Raw genomic sequence first — 19,549 nt, 5'->3', positions numbered from 1 at the left:
GCTGTGTCAAGTTAAGCTTTAACTATTTGTGGCTTGCACATCTTCATGTGTGGAAACAGGTTCACAGTTTCTTTGCAAGGTGAAAAATGTATCTTGGTAATGTCTTTAGCAGCATGGGATTTTGGAAGGGTTCCAACACATGGAGAAGGGAGAAGGAAGAGAAGCAAGAATTCAAGCCAGCACCTTCTGGGTTCTATGGCACAGAAAATGAACGTATGGGTTTCAATTATTGCCAGTATCTGTCTGAAAGTCAAAGAATACTCAGAGGAGAAAGGAAGGGAAAGGGGCTTCAAAATGGCACCCAACCAAAAGGCCTTTAGCAGAAGGTCATGGAGGTAAGTGCTCTGGGCGCGTTTGGGGAAGGGCTACCTCATCTGTGGTTGTTTACAAAGCCAGTAACTAAGAGGAATGAAGCAAGTCAGAGGTGTTCATATCATAGTTCTTGTCTTATGGACTGGTCATGTCTGGGTCGAGACTGAATTCCTCTCCCCACACGAATATTGCAGACCTGGTCCAGGTGTCCTGAAGGAGAGAGAGACAGAAAGGGGCAAAGGAATCTCGATGTTCTGGGCACCAGACACGATAAGTTTATATGGATTTCCTTGCGGGAGCCGGTTTTATGGGCAGTGCCTCCCTTCCTTGAGGTGTTTTGGGGCACTCACGTAATATTCTGTAATTATCCCAATGTGTTTAAAAAATAGAACAAGACACCATGACATTACCCCTACAATCTCAGTTTACTGCAGATAATAACCGGCTTTGGCAAGTAGGCCTGGAAGATTCCTATGTGTAGCAGTATATCATTAGTCTTTTCTTCAAGAGAAATATTATTACTGTCAAATCAGAATCTTTGCAAGCCTTTGGATGTTCATTCCGTCTGACACATAAAAGTCTTCAACCCAGAGAGGCATGTTTGGTCTTTACAAAATTGTTTCCCAAAGTACACATTCCCTTCACATTTCTCCTCCGTCTTCTCTACCACTTATCTTTGGCCAGGTGACCATTTTTTAATTGGTTGTTTTTATGTATCTGCCTCAAAATTACCAGCATGGGATAATAAACTATTCCTAAATCTGGATGCCGTGGACCCCAGCGTTCAAATCCAGTATTAGTTGAGGGTGTGGTTGATGGGAAAGTAGATAAGATATCTATTTTGTGATTAAGTGCTCAGAAGAAAGAATTTTGGCCCATCCCCATAGGGCATTGTTTTTCCTGATTTTGCCTTTTCTTCCCCCCTGTACACAGCGTTCCTGATGAGTTCACTGAAGAATTTTATCACATCCCTGGTGGGGATGGTGATTCTTGAGCCGTAATTGAACTCAGGGGATTTGTGACTGGCTATGGGCCAAAATGTGTAGGAGGAAATATCTCATGGGGATGCCTAAAGACCCTTGGTTTATGTACTTTGGCAAGGAAGTAGGGGATTCAATAGTCTTTTGGTTTCTCTTTCTAGATTGCTTCTTTTCTTGGCTTGAGCAGTGGGTTGACACCTTGCTCTATCTGTGTGATTCAGGGAAGGGACCTAGAGTTCCACTTAAGCTTCTTCAAAGTGTTTTTTTATTTTCCTCATCAAAAATCAGTTCTTTCTTCTTAGAGGTCATTTCTAGAAATGATATTAGGGATTGAAGTTCTTTTGTCCAGTAGAACACTTTGTCTTTATTTTAAAAACAAAGGAATTAGCTTGCTTGCTTAGCACAAATCTGTAATGATGATGTCATTGATCTGCCACTGTAGGAAAAGGGCATTAATTCTTTTTTTTTTCCCCCTCGGGGGAATGAGTTTACATGAAGAGTTCTTGATAGAATGTACTTCCCCTGGTTATCAGAAACAAACATTTGTTTCTTTCATTCCTTCCATTCATTTGAGAGATCGTTTTGAAGCACAACCTTATGCTAAGGTCTAAGGCTATAGCCTGAAGGGGCAAGTAGAGGAAATATTTCCTGCAGGTGCCCAGTGAGAGTTGGATCAGGGGAGGAGAGTCCTTCTGGAAGGAGCTGTCGTCTAGTGGGATGAAGCCAGTGCTGGACATGAGGCCAGAGCGGTGACAGAAGCGATACTCTGACCTCTCTCACTTCCCATCCTCTGATATCCTGCTCTTGGCGCTCTCCCGTTGGCTAAATCCAAACGCAGCCACCGGCAAAGGATCTGGAGTCCAAGTGGTGTTTACCATGGAGGTCAGACTCTCAGGAATGGAGGGGGGCAAAAATGGATCCGGGTGGGGAGACAAACACATGGATAGGGGTGATGTAACCCCAGAGAAACCCCTCCACTTAGGGCATTTTTACTCAAGAGCCTTTACCCCAGCCATAGCTACATGGCTTCTCACCAACAAAGGACTCATGCCTGTTGGCACACGAACTTCTTTGGCTTTGTTTTGCCTTCACCCAGCAAGTCTCCTCTCCTGCTTAGCGTCTCCTACCCTTCCTTTTCTCCTCTATTTTTTTTTCTTCTATTCTTCACCTTGTCTCCTGTTCTCTCTGTTCTCCTGCTCAGCATCTCTCCTATTCTTCGAGCTTCCCTCAGCCTAACAGAGATCATAAACTTCCACTGAAAACCACCAAGAGTCTCTTTTATAATATCTTTTTTTTTCCCAGTGAAGCAGGAGGATTCCGTAAGATGGTTCTAATTTTGACCCCAGAAAAATTGCTCAGGAATTCTCCTTCAGGTTATGACTGTAGAGTGATTTCAGATAAATGAGTACTACTTGAGTCGTGTAGCAAGAGAATAGAAAATCCCCAAAAGAAAGGAAAGAAAAACATCATGAACCCCGGAAATCTGTTTCTCAGAAGATCATTGATATTTCCTCATTGCTTTACCCATCACTTTTGTGTTTGTTGTTTTCAGTTTCTATGCTGAGCGTTGGCTATGCCACTCAAGTGCTTCTTGGGATGCATCCCAAAGCTGTGTTTCAGGTTAAATGAAATGAAGCCACTTCGGTTGGTCCACACAATGCCTGTGGGCTGGAAAGATGCCATGCAAATCAGCCTCCTACTAAGAAATATTGGTTCTTAATCACCCCAGTTCCCAACTCTAAAGATGATTTCATTATTGCTCTGGTAACAGTTTTCAAAACACACACTTATGCCTTTCATCAGAATGAAAGAAAACCACTTCCCTTTCAAACCAGGAATTTATTTTCTGGGTTAAGACGTTCAGCATGTGTTTAACAGTCCTACAATGTGCTGAGATCTACTCACAGGGGGTAGTGATTCATGAAGACAAGGAATCGGACTTCACACCCTTTGAAGTCTCAAGTTGCCCAATTATAGACATTGAGCAACATGCAGATGGGCATAAAATCTAAACTATTCCCGGGGTTGTCTTTAATGATTAAAAAATGCCCACATGTGATGTGTCAATAGCTTGTAATTTCATAATTGGGGTGAGGCTACTGTGGCTTTAGTTGCCAATAGTGTGTTAATATCAGGTTCAGAGTGTCCAATTAGGGTGGAACGTAAGATGATGTGTGGTAGCGAACGAATACAAGATCACTCATGTTTTGGTGGAATTTTCTTTGAAGCTGCAATGTGTTCTATGAAATTAGAGGAATGACTTTGCAGATAACCTTTACGTCACCATGTGGCCATAGTCAGAGCGCCAAAGGAGTCATGATGACCTCGTGGTGTTTCAGAAGCTTCCCAAGGTAGGATTAGATACGGTGTAGGGATGGGGGGCCAGCCCCACATGGGAGACTCCTTCCCATCTCTTCCTGACGCATCAGAACCCTTGTTCATGTGGCTAAAGTGCCACGTCCACTCAGAAATCAGGATCTGGTTTCACTGTGCTTGGCTTCCTTCCCAGAGGTGAGTCATGAATAGTGGTTTAGGATCCTTTGAGGCTGAAGGTGTCTTTGTTCAGCTTCTCCATTGCTCCTTTCAGTGACCATCTAACTGCACTTCCTGGTTGTCCACACTTTGTACTGTGTGCGTGAGTCGGGATTCAAGATGTTCTCTCCATTTGCTTCTTTTTATCCATCCATCCATTCAGCAGCTGTTTATTAGGATCCCACTGTGGCCAAAGTACAATTTAAGATGCCGGGGAACACAGCAGTGAGCCAGGTAGCTAAAATGCCCGTTCCCTTCTATTCTTGGTTGAAGGAATAAATAAGTAAACAAAGAAGCAAACTAATAAAAATTTTAGATAGTGCTACGAATTATGAAGGAACTAAAACAGGGTGATGTTATTGAGCAGCTTAGTAGGGGGTAGGGAATGGCAGCATTGGATGAGGTGTTTCTCTCTGGATAAGCGATTTTTATGTGGGGATGTAACGAAGGAGGAGCCAGCAATGTAATGATCTGGAAGAAGAGTGTCCTGGGTAAAGGGATTGTCACTGCAGAACGTTGTCAGGCGGGAATGAACTTGGTTCACTGAAGAAGCTATAACAATAGCACCAGCAGAATCAGTGTGTGGCAATACCAGCCAGCGAGCTAGAGGGTGACGGGTAGAGATTACATCAGAGGACGTCAGGGGCTGGGTTATGTTGACCAAAGGGAGGAGCTGGGACTTTTAAAAATTTTTTTTTAATTTTTCAGTTTTTAGAGGTGGGGGGAGGGGCACAGGGAATCTTAAGCAGGCTCTACTCTCAGTGCAGAGCCCGACGCAGGGCTTGATCCCGTGACCTGAGCCAAAATCAAGAGTTGGACATTCAACCGACTGAGTCCCCAGGCACCCGGAGGAGCTGGGGTTTTGTTGCACTTGTACCCATCCAGCTGGTTTTGCACACCCCACATTTCTTCACTTTCCTGCTTATCCATCCCAGGTCCCATGGCTTGTCATTATGACCATTCCCTTGAAAACGTTCTCCCCTTTTGTATTAGTTACCTATTGCCACATAACCGATTTCACACAAAAAAATTAGTGGATTAAAACGGGAAGAACTTTTTTTTTTTTTAAATCTTATTCTCATGCTGCGTTTGTAGATCAAGGATCCAGGGTGGCTCACTTGGTCAGTTCTGTCTGAGAGTCTTGTCATGAGACTGCAGTCAGGGTGTCAGCCAACGCTCGATTCGAAGGGACATATGCACCCCAACGTTCATAGTTGCTCTATCGACAACAGCCAAAGTATGGAAAGTGCCCAGATGTCCATCGAGAGACAACTGGATAAAGAAGGTTGTATTATGGAATACTACTAGGTGATCAAAAAGAATCAAATCTTGCCGTTTGCAACCACACGGATGGAACTAAACTGTATTATGCTAAGCGAAATAAGGGGGTCAGAGAAAGACCACTACATGATTTCACTCATATGTAAAATTTCAGAAACAAAAAGAGATGAACGTAAGGGAAGGGAAGCGAAAATAATATAAAAACAGAGAGGGAGACAAAGCACAAGAGACTCTTAAATACAGAGAACAAACTGAGGGTTGTTGAAGAGATGTTGGGTGGGGGGTTGGGCTAAATGGGTGACGGATGTTAAGGAGGCACTTGTTGGGATGAACGCTGGTGATGTAAGTGATGAATCACTAAATTCTACTCCTGGAATCATTACACTTTATGTTAACTGACTTGGATTTAAATTAAAAAAAATTTTTTTTCAACGTTTTTTATTTATTTTTGGGACAGAGCGAGACAGAGCATGAACGGGGGAGGGGCAGAGAGAGACGGAGACACAGAATCGGAAACAGGATCCAGGCTCCGAGCCATCAGCCCAGAGCCTGACGCGGGGCTCGAACTCACAGACTGTGAGATCGTGACCTGGCTGAAGTCGGACGCTTAACCGACTGCGCCACCCAGGCGCCCCGGATTTAAATTTTAAAAAGTGAAGGACTATGGAAGAGCTAATAAAATAAAATGAAATGAAATAAAATAAAATAAAATAAAATAAAATAAAATGAAATAAAATTAAATAAAATTAAAAAGATACAATAAATAAGTATTCGATTTAGAAACCAAGTCTACCACTTATTAGCTCTGTGACCTGTGGCACATTTCTTGACCTCTCTAAGCTTCTGTCCCCTTATCCATGGAGATGATCCCAGGTCCTTCCGATCAATAGGAAGACAAAAGTGAGAGAGTGCTTATAGCAAACAGCCATTATGACCGGCACAGACAATCTCCGTGTATGTTACCTACTACTGCGCTGGCTCGGATTCCCTTTTTTATTACTGCAGAATGCAGCTACTTTTTGAAGTCTTTCATAAAGTTTGGTAACACTTCTGGGAAGCCAAGCCTGCAATCCGTTTAGATTGCAGGGATAGTGAATTTGATGCCCTTAATGTGCCCTGGTAATGCATATTCAGGATGCCAGGGGCTCAGACCTGTAATAAAAAAAATTCCCCCTCGATACGTTAGAACTTGGCAATACCTCCTGCCATCCTCCACTGTGAGTCAAGTACTGGGTCAGCACAATAGGAGGCATCTAAGTTCAACCCCAGTGCAACAATCTAATCAACTCTCAAGGTTGAAGAATGAGCTAACGATTCAGGTATTTATATCAAAAGGTGTTAAAAGGTTATTTGGAATGTGGCAGAGGATGAGAAGCAGGATTTCATAGTCATTCCAGAATTACAGTTTTTGGTGAGTCTTCTAGGGAATGAAGCTAAGGAACTTTTAAAGATCATCCATTTTTTTTTTTCCAGCTAAGGTTGTGAGCGCTTTACCGTATACCAGATACTGGGCTCTGACAAAGCAGATCAGATCAAGACTAGACTGTCCGAAACCCCCAACTCACATAGTGTTCAAAGGTGAAGTCAACAGCCAGTTGAGTGCATAGCCCTTAATATGTGGTTTGATGGCTTAAGTTCTTACAACTTACTGGAAATTTGAAGTATTACCAGCTATCTATTCAAACGAGTAGAATTAGTGGTGGGCAGGAGGAAAAAAATCCTAATATTTTCCCCATACAGCACTGGTACCCAGCTAATTAGCGGCCTAATTATTCAATAATAGAAATGCATTAACTTGTTGAGACAAACGTGTCTCCCAAAGCCACTGCCTAGAATCGAATTGCCAACAACGTGGCTTGAGCAATATCATGATTACAAGTCATTTTTCTCAACTGACTTTCGGAAGGATGATGATACAGGATCCCTGGGAACTGTTTGTACTGCAAGGTAAATATGTTAGTAGTGAACAGATTCCCAAAGCAATTTCAACACCGTATGGAAATTTATACATTCCCTAAACTTTGTTTCAAAGGCAGGTGAAATTCCTTCCGAATTGGGTAAATGGAATGCGTTCTGTCAATTGCACCTTTTGTTACAATGAACTCAGTTGCTCCTGGGGTTCATAAACTGGTCAACCTAATCTGGCCTGACAAGCCAATTTTTTGTTTCATTGCTAATCCATAGAGCAGATTGTGATCTCCAACAATTAATACCTCATTCCTACATATCTTGGAAAGTTCACAGCTGCCGATGTAGGTATTTTTAAAGTTGTCTGTATACAGGTCTCTAGGGAAACAATAAATGTTTGTGGAATGAATGCATGCTCATTTTAATGAATGGAATTTGCATTGAATTCTTGAACTTTTGCACTAAAATAGTATATATATACATATGTGTGTGTGTGTACATATATGTGTGTGTGTGTGTGTGTGTATTTTAAATAGTATCTTGAGAAAAAGTCTAGTGAAAGAGAGATCTAGAGCCCTAATTCTCAACCAGAGTGATTTCACCATATTTGACAATGTCTGGTGACATCATTTTGACCTAAGAGAAGGTGGTATTGGCATCCAGAAGGTGAGACCAAGCATGTTACTAAATATTCTGCAATGAACAGGGCAGCAAGCACCCCCACAATGAAGAGTTATTGAGCTCTAAATGTCACTAATGATGAGGCTGAGAAACCCTGATCCACTTGGGTTGGTCTGGATAATTCTGCTTTAAAAAAAATCATATAAAATGAAGTGATAAAATACAGTTTTTAAGGCTTTGAGCTTTCTAATCAAATCCAAGATCCACGTCTGGGCTCTCCCTTTCTAGGCAGATGACCTCAGACAAGTTTCCAACCTGTTTATTGATCCAACCCTGTTTATTCACTTGTATCCTGGCTTTGGTAATAGTAATGACTTATCGCTGTATGTTTAAAGTGAAATTACGTAGGCAGAGTGCTGAGTACATTCGTGGCACATAGTAAGCCCTTTAGTAAAAGATAGTTATTGCTATTAGCTTCTCTACGTAGATGACGGTGGTAGCAGTCTAGGATGGAATTAGAGTCACAAGGCAGGCTGGATGGAAGGCACGTGGTGATTTCCTAGCTTCCTTCTCCTCATGCTTTCTGTGCAACTTTTGTTACTCACGGGAACCAGGGCTAGGGTAAAGCAAGTGAGGCTCTCATTCTGGATGCAAGTTGGTTTTTTTTAATCTTTTAGGTTTATTTACTTATTTTGAGAGAGAGAGAGAGAGAGAGAGAGAGAGAGAGAGAGAACGCACAAGTAGGGGAGGGGCAGAGAAAAGGAGAGACAGAATCCCAAGCAGGCTCCGCACCATCAGTGCAGAGCCCGGTTCAGGGCTCAAACTCACGAACCGCGAGATCATGACCCGAGCCGAGATCAAGAGTTGGATGCTTAATACTGTGCCACCTAGCCGCCCCTCTGGCTGCAAATATAAAGGTGCTTCCAAAAAACTTAGTTTAGATAAATATTTCAACGCAATATTAAAAAAAAAATCAAACTGGCAAATCACATCCCAGAGAATGGCAACCTGTTTTTGTAAATCAAGTTTTATTGGAAGTTCGCCACTCCATAACTTCCATCAAGCGTTTTTAAAGGGTTATTCTTTAAAATTTATTTTTTGTCCTTATTTACAGGGGAAGTGTTGCACCAAAATGACATTTGCAAGTGTGAGCAATTATAAACTACTGGTTTATATTCTCTGAAAGGGGTCAGCACCAGTTTGGCACCTGTGTTCCCTTTGGTGAGGACAGTTGAATAAAAGTAACTGTGGCCCGGATGGACATTGTGGTTTCCAACATGGGTTCTCTCATTCACTAGTCTCTTGCTTCTTCTCCCCGCTTTTTTTCAATATTTATTTTTGAGAGAGAGAGACAGAGTGCAAGTGGGAGAGGGGCAGAGAGAGAGGGAGACATAGCATCCGAAGCAGACTCCAGGCTCTGAGCCGTCAGCACAGAGCCCAACGCGGGGCTCGAACCCACAGACTGTGAGGTCATGACCTGAGCTGAAGTCGGACGCTGAACCGACCGAGCCACCCAGGCACCCCTCTCTTACTTCTTTCTAATTCACAAAGTTTGTTCCAAAACTTTTGGAACTAAAAATATATTTTTAAAACTAGTGATTATTGAAGGGAAAGAGTCCAAGCCCTATTTTTTTTTCCATATCTGTGGCTATAAAAGTCAGAGGGAAAATCAGAATGAAGAGGAAGAAACGAGAAGTTAATAAATAATAGGAATGAAAACATCAGTTAATGAAATGGGAAAAAAAAGTTTTGTTCTTTGTGAAGACTGGACATAGGTTTTTATTGAGGTACAGAGAGCATACAAATAAATAATGGTAAGAGTTTCAAAGATCCTACAATTATGGTCGATATTATTTGTTTAACTAAAAATGTTTTAAAAATTTTATTTCTAAGTAATCTATACACCCAACGTGGGGCTCAAACTCATAACCCCAAGATCAAGAGTCACATGCTCTCCAACGGAGCCTGCTAGGCACACCCCTATGGTAGATATTTTTTAAACTGGAAGGGAATATACTGAGCAATTATAGGCCAAGTTGTCTATAAATTAAAATGACATTGATATTTTTCTCAAAAAAAATGTTGAATTGCTTAAGCTGACCCACAAAGAAAAAAAAATCTGAATAAAGCAGTAACCATTAAAGGAATTAATGTCATGGTCAAAGGTCTCCATCAAGTCCATGCGTATGGGACCTTTGTGGGCAGGTGCATGGGGTCTCATGCTTACAAGGGCCCTGTTCTTGGTTTAATGCTTTGCAAGCCACTATCTTGAAATTCTTAATTGTTTGTTTTTTTAACAAGGAACTCCTCATTTTCCTTGCATATTGGACCCTACAATGTATGTAGCCTATCCTGTCCACGTCTATATGGTTTCATAGGTGAGTTTTACAGGCCACTTTTAAGGTACTGACAATACAAAACCTTTCTGAAAAAAGGGGAAAGAAGGCAACTTACGCAGTTCATTTTAGAAGAGTAGTGTAATTTCATGAACTTCCAAGATCTCCTGATCAGTCACTTAGAAATTAAGGGATAAAATGTGATTTCATCAGCTCTGCCAGAACATGAATAACTACGTAGTCATTCATTACCTAAAGCGTTTGATTTTGACCTATACAATGGAATCGTCCTTTCCTCCGATGAAGTTGTTTTCTGATTTTTTGTTTTCTGGTCCCAACAAGGAACATGCAAGACAAGCTTATCCCAAGTTCATGCTGGGCCAGTTGATGAGTTAACTATTTTAAGCTCTTCCGGCACTTGTAGACTTTTAAAGCCTTAATATGAATTTTTTTCCAGGTCACTTGCTAGTGAACCTTGGAAGGATTTGGCAAGTTTACTTAATGGTTGTCCAAAGTCTGACTCAGCACCTTACTCCGGAAACTCTAAAGAGAAAAAAAAAAAAAAAAGGACTTAGTTTCAGGAATCTCATTAAAAACAAAACGGCAACATATTTGTTTTTTTCTACAGCTCTGATGTAACTACCACCATAACTCCAGAAGGCAGCCCTGAAGGAGTCTTTGTGGACTTGTGATGTTAATTGCTTGTTTTAATGAATAATCTGCTTCTGTTATTTAATGAAAACCAGAGTCCACTTCAGTGATGTCTCTTCTTGCTCATGTTTTCTTTCTTGTTTTCATGTATTCATTTCCAAGGAGAGGTGAGATAGCTCCTATGTGGGGCTTTCCTACCTGGAAATTATTTGAGAGCAATGATCTCTGACAATTTCCTGCAATGCAGGTAGGTAAAAAAGAACCAATGAAGTCAGGCTTGAAAGGCGGGATGAGCTTGTCCCCTAGTGAATTACGGTGTGGAGAACAGAATTTCAAGGTGGCCATAAGGAACGACTCTTGTCATAGAACAGAATTCCTTTACCCTTAACAGGTATGCAGTTTAATAGATAAGGGTTTAATAGGTATTCGTTGGATAAATGAGTGCATGATGCTGGTTCTGTTAGGAATTATTAAGTTCCTTTTTGGACGTTCCTTTTTAATAGGAGAGCACCCTTGGTTCCTTGCCAGGCTTTCCAACATAGCTGCTTACTCATCAAAACCATTGGTTAGAAGCAAGTTACAGGGCTACCCATGCCCAAGTCAAAAATAGGTGATCACCACGAGGTGGGGACCCACAGGCCACCTGAGTTTCTGACCACCACAGTCAGATCTCCTGGGTTCATATCCTGGCCCTGTAGCACATCAGTTCCATCGAGCATCAGTACTCTCCAGGCCTCGGCTTCCTCAACTGTAAGATGGAAAATCTACTCATCTCTTCATCGCCGGGTCATTAAATTCCAGCAATCCCAAATTCCCAGCTACGCTTGTGCCGTTTTCATGATTGTTGCCTCATTTGTAGGCCTCATGAAATGTCATTCATTTACTATCATCCTCTCTTTAAAATTTAAATCGACTCATTGAAAAAGCAAATTTAATAATACTACTGGAAATATTAAGAGAACTAGTATTACTGTGATAAACACACAGATTATCGGTAATGAAAATGATTTGTCTGCCCACCTTCAAAATTCATCACATAACTTGTGAGGAGTATACCTGCACCCTTAATAAAAGCACTGGGGGGAAAAATCAATTTAATAGACTTAATACAGTGCCAACCAGACAGTGCTTATCAAAGGTTAGGTGTTCTTATTAAATATCTGTAGGCTTGGTATCCAGAATATTATTGTGTATAGGATGGATAAATCTCTAACACAGGGTGTGAAATTCTGTGCGCTAATCATGATTCTCTTCCTGCTGTATCTGGACTCAACTTCCCAATTCTTCTCAGTTTTGTATTTCGGGCAGCCACCACCGACCTACTGGTTTTGGCCTCCGAGAGATGTCGCCCGGTGTCACAAAGTCTGGGCAAATGAAACAAGGAGCATTAACAATAAATGAGTTGAGGAAGGAAATCTCCTGATTTAAAAAAAAAAAAGCAAATGTAAATGAAAAACAATTATGAGGCACTCATCGTCCTTCAAGGCTGTGCCACCAACTCTTGGCTTTTGACTTCCGGATCTTTTTTTGCTCCTCCTCAGTTCACCTTCCTGCTCAGCATGTGCGGAAAGTATCTCACGCTCCTTTTCATTAAACCAAAACAAATCTGGAGGAAAAGTGTCCACGGTGCAAATCTTCTCATTAATTCTAAGGCATCGTGCTTGGGAGTTGATGCTACTCGGATGGCCTCAGGTGCAAGGCGTCCTGATGATTAAGAGTTCCACAAATATTTTTTTGCTGATAAAGGGAGGTTCTGCAGGACAGAACAATCATGGACAGCAATAAGTGATTATGTCATTTGGATCAACGTTCAATACAGGAGATTAGGGGAAGTCCAACATATTAGGCTGAACCATAAATGGAGCCTTGGCTCTCAGCCAGAGTTGTTCAACAGGTTTATATGAAATACTTGCTGATAGATTAATGGATTGACCCATTTGCAGGTGCTTTGAGCTCCACGAAGTATGAGGGAATGAGTAAGGCCCATGGAGTCAGGGAGATCAGGCTAGGTCTGTTTCCTGCCTACTGGGTTTTTCTTGAGCAAGATGTTTGACTTCTCCAAGTCTATTTAAAAAATGGAAGATTCCCGGCTGCCCAGCAAGACCGGAGAAGAATAAGGCACAGGAAAGGACCCAGAACGCGCTCTGTAAATGTGAGTTGTTCTAATCGGATCTTTGGGCTTTTTAATATGTCAGTGAAGTCCAAGGAGATTCCCGAAAGACCAAGGGGAAAATGTAGGCGATTCCTAGGATGTGCAAAATGGAGTTAGGAAATGAGGTGTGGCGGGTAATACGGAGGAGGGCTGGCAGGTACGCTGGGGCCTGAAGCACACCCCTGCCTCTGGGGGAGGAGCCTGTCTGCTGATGGCCCTTGTGCGATTGCAGGAGCCCAAGATCAGGCCTCCCGTGCATATCCATGGAAGCTAGAAATCCAAAATCATATGTCAAATTTCACAAGGGTCCGACATAAGTAGATCTTAAGATACCTCCTGCTATGAGGCGCCTGGGGGGCTCAGTCGGTCGAGCGTCTTACTCTTTTTTTTTTTTTTTTTATTTAAAAAAAATTTTTTTTTCAACGTTTATTTATTTTTGGGACAGAGAGAGACAGAGCATGAACGGGGGAGGGGCAGAGAGAGAGGGAGACACAGACTCGGAAGCAGGCTCCAGGCTCTGAGCCATCAGCCCAGAGCCCGACGCGGGGCTCGAACTCACGGACCGCGAGATCGTGACCTGAGCTGAAGTCGGACGCTTAACCGACTGTGCCACCCAGGCGCCCCACGTCTTACTCTTGATTTCAGCTCAAGTCATGATCTCATGGTTGTGACTTCAAGCCCCATATCGGGCTCTGTGCTGACAGCTCAGAGCCCGGAGCCTGCTTCCGATTCTGTGTCTCCCTCTCTCTGCCCCTCCCCTGCTCGTGCTCTGTCTCTTCCTCTCTCTCTCTCAAAAATGAATAAGCATTAAAAAAATTTTTTTAAAGGTAAAGAGCAATACAAAGAATTTTCATATGCTTTTCACCCAGATCCCTCAAGCATTAGCATTTTACTACTTCTGTTTTTTTGTCCCACTCTCTCTCTCTCTCTTTACACACACACACACACACACACACACACACACACACTTGTGCACACAGAGGAACCTATCTGAAAAGGCTCCCACCAGCCAGATCTGGGACAATTTGAACATCAAAATAAATAATGATAGTGAAAAATTATACTTTATTTAAAAAGTCATAAGCTCACACATGTAAATAAACAAATGAAGAAGAAAAATTCTTCTGTATGTTAACTAACTGGAATTTAAATAAAAATTTAAAACAAAAAAAAGAAAAATTCTTCCTAACAAAATACCAATGAATAAAAGTAGATTATTCCAAGATCGATGGAATTAGAATAATCAGTATTTGGCAGCTCTGTCTGGACCAAATGGAATGTGGTTTCCAATATTTAGCACAAAAGCTCCCATGATTAGAGACTATTGGTCTGATGGAATAAACGGTATTTTTTTTTTATTGCTCTGAGAATTCTCCATCAGTTTCGTGAAAATACTGAACAGAAATAAACACCCCGTAGTACTAATTCCTTGCACTCCCAGTGTCCTAAGCCCTGCTCCATAAGGAGATAAAACTGACCGAATTTGTAGATGCTGTGGTTGTGTCCCATTTTTTCCATCTGGGTCCAGAACATTTTATTTGACGTGCTCTATAAGGAGAGCTTATAAGGGGAGCTGTTTCATTTTTGTTCCTTTGATCCGGAAATATGACTTTGGACACCATTACTGCTCTGTGCCATGCACTGGGCTAGGCACACGTCAAATTTTCCCTTAGAGGAACACTTCTGGATGAGGTGTGTTAGCCTCCGTTGAACAGCTGAGACTCACGGAGGTTAAGCAGATAACCCAAGTCACAGAGGTAGAAGATGGCACCTCTAGAATGGAAACCCAAGTGAGGCTAATAGCCTAAGTCCATGTTTCTCCTCCTACACCAACATGGAGTCTACAGGACATGGGACACAGAGGTGGTGCCTCAGAGGGGAGGCACCCTGAGGATTTAGGTTCTCGGATCAAGCAAGCAAGGCCAAAATTGCCTAGAGTTACCTTCACCTCCCTAAAACCATCCCCAACGTTATATTGTAAAGACAAAGTATCATCTCTTATCCGTCCACACAGCTCGCATTCCCTCCAGGGCTGGAAGACATTTCTGCTCTCTTGGCTGGAAACACCATGAAGTGGTTCGCTCATGTCTACGGTCTAGGTCATGTGAAAATGCACATCCTTGACTCCTCAGGCCGCATACAGGCCCGGAAGACACTCACACTTTGAGATGTGTATGAGAAATGGGACAGGAGCTGGGTCTCCAGCTCCAACCAGCTCCTCGTGGAGTGAGGTTCTTGGAATCACTTGTGTCGCCTGCTCTCAGTCGGTCCTCCACCCTGAGCATGGGTGGTCAAGTTTGCATGGGCCGAATGCGTGCATGTGATGCAATTCTACTCGACCACCTGCGTATGAGTAGTTACTCCATCAATAATCTGCCCGTCAGGCGGTCAGTGCCAGTGTGTGGAATCTCCACCACACTGAGAGTCCCTTGATCTCTCAGTTCTCTCCTTCCTTCCTCCCTGTCTTCTCCTTCTCTCTTTTCTTCCCTCTTGCTCTCTCAGAAAATTATGTGGACACCACAAAGTGAGTGGACTGTCTTCTCCATGGTGACATGAGCTGGTTTCTTAGAAACATCCACTAGGCTTTTGCTCAAGCTAAAGAATTGAGCCGGTCTTAAGGGAGACAGAACAGGCACTGAATGGCATGCATGACTGGTGACAATCTTAATACGTCTGAGTTACATTTGCCCTGTGACCAGCACCATACTCCACACTGACCACCGGGCCTCAGGGAAGAGGTCTTATGACTTGGCATGAACCCCATCAACAGGATGAATCTGGGCTTCTGCGGCTACTCTGCGTGGACACCACTAAGAGCTAGAGAGGACATCCCCACGGTGCGGCCTGGGAGTTGTTCCCACAGATCAAACCAGCCATGCTGTAAGCTACAAGCCCAGAGCTCCCCAGAGGATCGGGAAGCTGGAACGTTCCCCAAGCTGCACTGCCTTCGGCTCCTTTTCCTACCCTGCTGCCCTCAGTCTCTCACAGTATCTTCTGGAATCACTTCCTTAATGAATCCCGATGCCAGGGCCAGCCTCTGGGGCATCTTAGTCATCAAGGAAGACTTCCTCTAGGAAGCTTGCACTGATCTCTGACTGGTGCGTAGGAGAGGAGCAGGCAAAGAATGTGCCAGGAGGGAAGATGGTAGGAGGAGGGACCGCAGGTGCAAAACCCTGTGGGCCGATAGTGTTGAAGGAATCAAAGAAACTGGCAGAAGCCAGTGTGGAGGGGTCCAGAGGCATCTGGGTGTGGGCGATGTGGGCTGGGGCCCGTGGTTCAGAGAGGCCAAATATGCCAGGACACTGACGTCTGGCTTAAGAAATTGGATCCTTTCATAGAAGCAATGGAACGCCACAGAAGCAGGGATAAGACAAAATCGGGTTTGGGGTTTGAGAAGGCTAATACAGCCAGTGGACAAAGAACAGACTGGAGAGCAGCTGGGAGGGTCTGCACTCATCCGGAGGGAGGTGGTGGTTCAGACAGAACTAAATGGACTTGGGGCGCCTGGGTGGCTCGGCGGGTTGAGGGTCCGATTTCAGCTCAGGTCACGATCTCACGGTTTGTGAGTTCGAGCCTCGTGTCGATCTCTGTGCTGACAGCTCAGAGCCCGGAGCCTGCTTCGGATTCCGTGTCTGCCTCTTCTCGCCCCCTCTCCCCACTTGTGCGCTCTCTCTCTCTTTCAAAAATAAATAAACATTAAAAAAAGAGAACTAGATGGACTTGAAAAATATTTAAGCAGCAAAAAATGGAAAACTATTTTGCCATTCAAATGATTATCTTTCTGTAAAACTGTTATGGACGAGTCCAGCTGTTTATAAGAGTAGATTTTGTGATCCGGGGCTTGTAAAATGGACACACTGAGAAAATTTCCTAGTAAGACAACAGATGCAATGAAGAGGAAACATTTTTGGAATATTTGGAAACTTTTATTCTGATTTTCAGGGAGTTCAATGAAGATCTACAGATGAGATCTGATGACATGTGGATTTAGAATTCTACAAAATAATTTCACAGTAGGGAGAAAGCATACATCTATTTTAGTGATATGTACATAATCATTCAAATGGAATGATATAAAAGTACACTTCTGAAATATCCTAAAAATATAACCTAAAAAGAGAAACCTATCAAATATACAGAAACATATAGTATGTTTTTAGGAAACGTAGTAGTAAATATATATAAAAATAAACCATACGTACACATGTTTTTTCACAAAGTTTTGTAAGTATTGTATAAATCTCTATGCATTTTCCATTATGAAACTGTATTTTCTCAGGGAGTTGAAATCACATAACATGGCCGATACAGTAAATCTATAACATATACACATTTTACTACTGTTCCATTCTATAGAGGGGAAAATTAAGGCATGATAAGTCACTGAATATTTTTAAACTGTGGCTGGACTTTGGGAAACACTGTTCTAAACCACAGATCCTAAATCAAATACCATATATATATTTTTTTTTTAATTTTTTTTTTCAACGTTTATTTATTTTTGGGACAGAGAGAGACAGAGCACGAATGGGGGAGGGGCAGAGAGAGAGGGAGACACAGAATCTGAAACAGGCTCCAGGCTCTGAGCCATCAGCCCAGAGCCCGACGCGGGGCTCGAACCCACGGACCGCGAGATCGTGACCTGGGTGAAGTCGGACGCTTAACCGACTGCGCCACCCAGGCGCCCCCCATATATATTTTTAAAAATGACGTAAGCAAATTTCCATTACAGTACACACACATACACACACTTTAAAAAACTGCTGATTCACTTCTTAATGCCATAGAGGAAATCCATTACCTAAATAAAGAATTTCAGAATCCTCTCACAAAATGATGCCACAGTATGTCAGTAAGGCATTCTTAGATAAGAGGTTCTGACTTCATCAAAGTACTTCTTAAAATAGAGTTCTTCTCTAATTTCCCAAGAATGCTGCAATTTCAAAACAGGAAAAATGCAGTTTCACGGAGACCCGGTAACCTTAACATTTAGTTTTGCTGACGTGATAAACAAGTATTTTCCCCAATATCACGTTAAGCAGAGTTACAATAAATGGACTGTCATTATTAACCCCAAGCCCCAGACAATTTAGCTTAACATCATGAAACGTAAACTCACTCTCGAGAAGTAAAGATCCAAGCGGTGTGAATTTGGAAAGGTGGGGACAGAAACATGTCGTGACGTCTGCAGACTAACTGACAAATAAAGGCCCAGCCTCCCTGTCACGTCACGGTGAGATGCAAAAGAAAACAGGATCCTGAACAATTCTCTAAGCCAAGCCGGTGCGGACACGGGTTCGGGGTAAGCCAGCAGCATACCCTGTAGTGTCTTGTCTCCCAACACTCAGTCTGCTCTCCGGAGCCAGATACAATCTTATTAAATGCCATCGTCTACATAGTGCAGCTTCCGGAACAATTGTATCGAAGAATGAGTATAAGCATCTAGATCCAACTGTCCTTTGTGCACTGTTGCAGGCTCTAGCTTTTGCAGTTTGCTTTCCAGTAACGTAGAAGCCATAAGGACCATTCTTGCAAGAGGGTAAAAATCGCTGCTCTTGGTCATGGTAAAAAAAAAAAAAAAAAAATTCTGGAAAGTAAAGTAAACCCCAATTATACATTAAAGGATTATAATTAAACGAGAGGAATTATTAGCGAAAAAATAAGTGTTCACACCAAAAATGCCAGGGGCTCGTGTCGAAGGTGTGTTTCTCTTATGATAAGTGTGCGTGCTGTCCTTGGGCGTTTCAAAATTAATCGAAAATTCCTTCGTTATCCTACTTGATTCCATTCTGTTGGGATGCTCAGAATGTGACAATTGTCTAATGCCAGACACCTGGGGGGAAATTTCATCTGCAAATGCATATTTCCCGCAATAATCCACCTGTCAGCAAACTCCCCTTCACTCGCAGTTAGCAAATTGCAGCCAGTTCTAGGTAAATCCCAGGAGAGGCTTTTGAGAGGGCAGAATGAGACTGAATAGTGGCATGTGATGCTAGAAAGCCTGATTTTGGAAATGTCATCTTTCCCCGGAAGATGAGAGTGGAGATTTTTGAAGCTCAGTGTGTATCACCTTAATAGTTAAAAATTCATTGTATTGTGCATTCGGGAAAAATAACTGAACTGAAACACTTATCATTTCATCAAGGAAATTATTGCCTGGGAAATAAGGCTAAAGTATACTATTAGGTCTGTGTTAATTTCAAGGAAACAATTAAGTAGTGATTAAATAAATAGTAGCTGGTATGTGCATATGGCCACAGTTGTGAAGGTGGTAAGAGAACACGTATACAGTTGGAAAAGGCAGTGAATGGTACAATGCAGAAAAAGTGTTACACTGTATTTAACACAGGGTAGTAAATATATACACTTACATTCCAGGGTCTGGAAATCAAAGCCCTGTGGTCAAATAAGCATACCACCTGCATTTATAAATAAAGTTTTATTGGAACAGTCTCGGTAGGCAGAATAATAGCCCTGGGACAATGGCTATGCTCTCATCTCCAGAACCTGTGAATGCATGGCAAAAGGAACTTGGCAGATGAGATTATGTGTATGGACCTTGGGACGGGAAGATTATTTTGTTTTATTAATTTTTTGATGTTTACTCATTTTTGAGAAACAGAGAGACACAGAGTGTGGGCGGGGGAGGGGCAGAGAGAGAAGGAGACAGAATCTGGAGCGGGCCCCAGGCTCTGAGCTGTCAGCACAGAACCCGATGTGGGGCTCGAACTCACAAACTGGGAGATCATGACCTGAGCTGAAGTCAGACACGCTTA

This window comes from Lynx rufus, unplaced genomic scaffold (assembly GCF_022079265.1).
Source record: "Lynx rufus isolate CCGP_SWC_20201006 ecotype Redwood Valley unplaced genomic scaffold, mLynRuf1.p SCAF_8, whole genome shotgun sequence".
Lineage (NCBI taxonomy): Eukaryota > Metazoa > Chordata > Mammalia > Carnivora > Felidae > Lynx > Lynx rufus.
The sequence above is the reverse complement of the archived record's forward strand: the minus strand, read 5'-3'. Positions refer to the sequence as shown.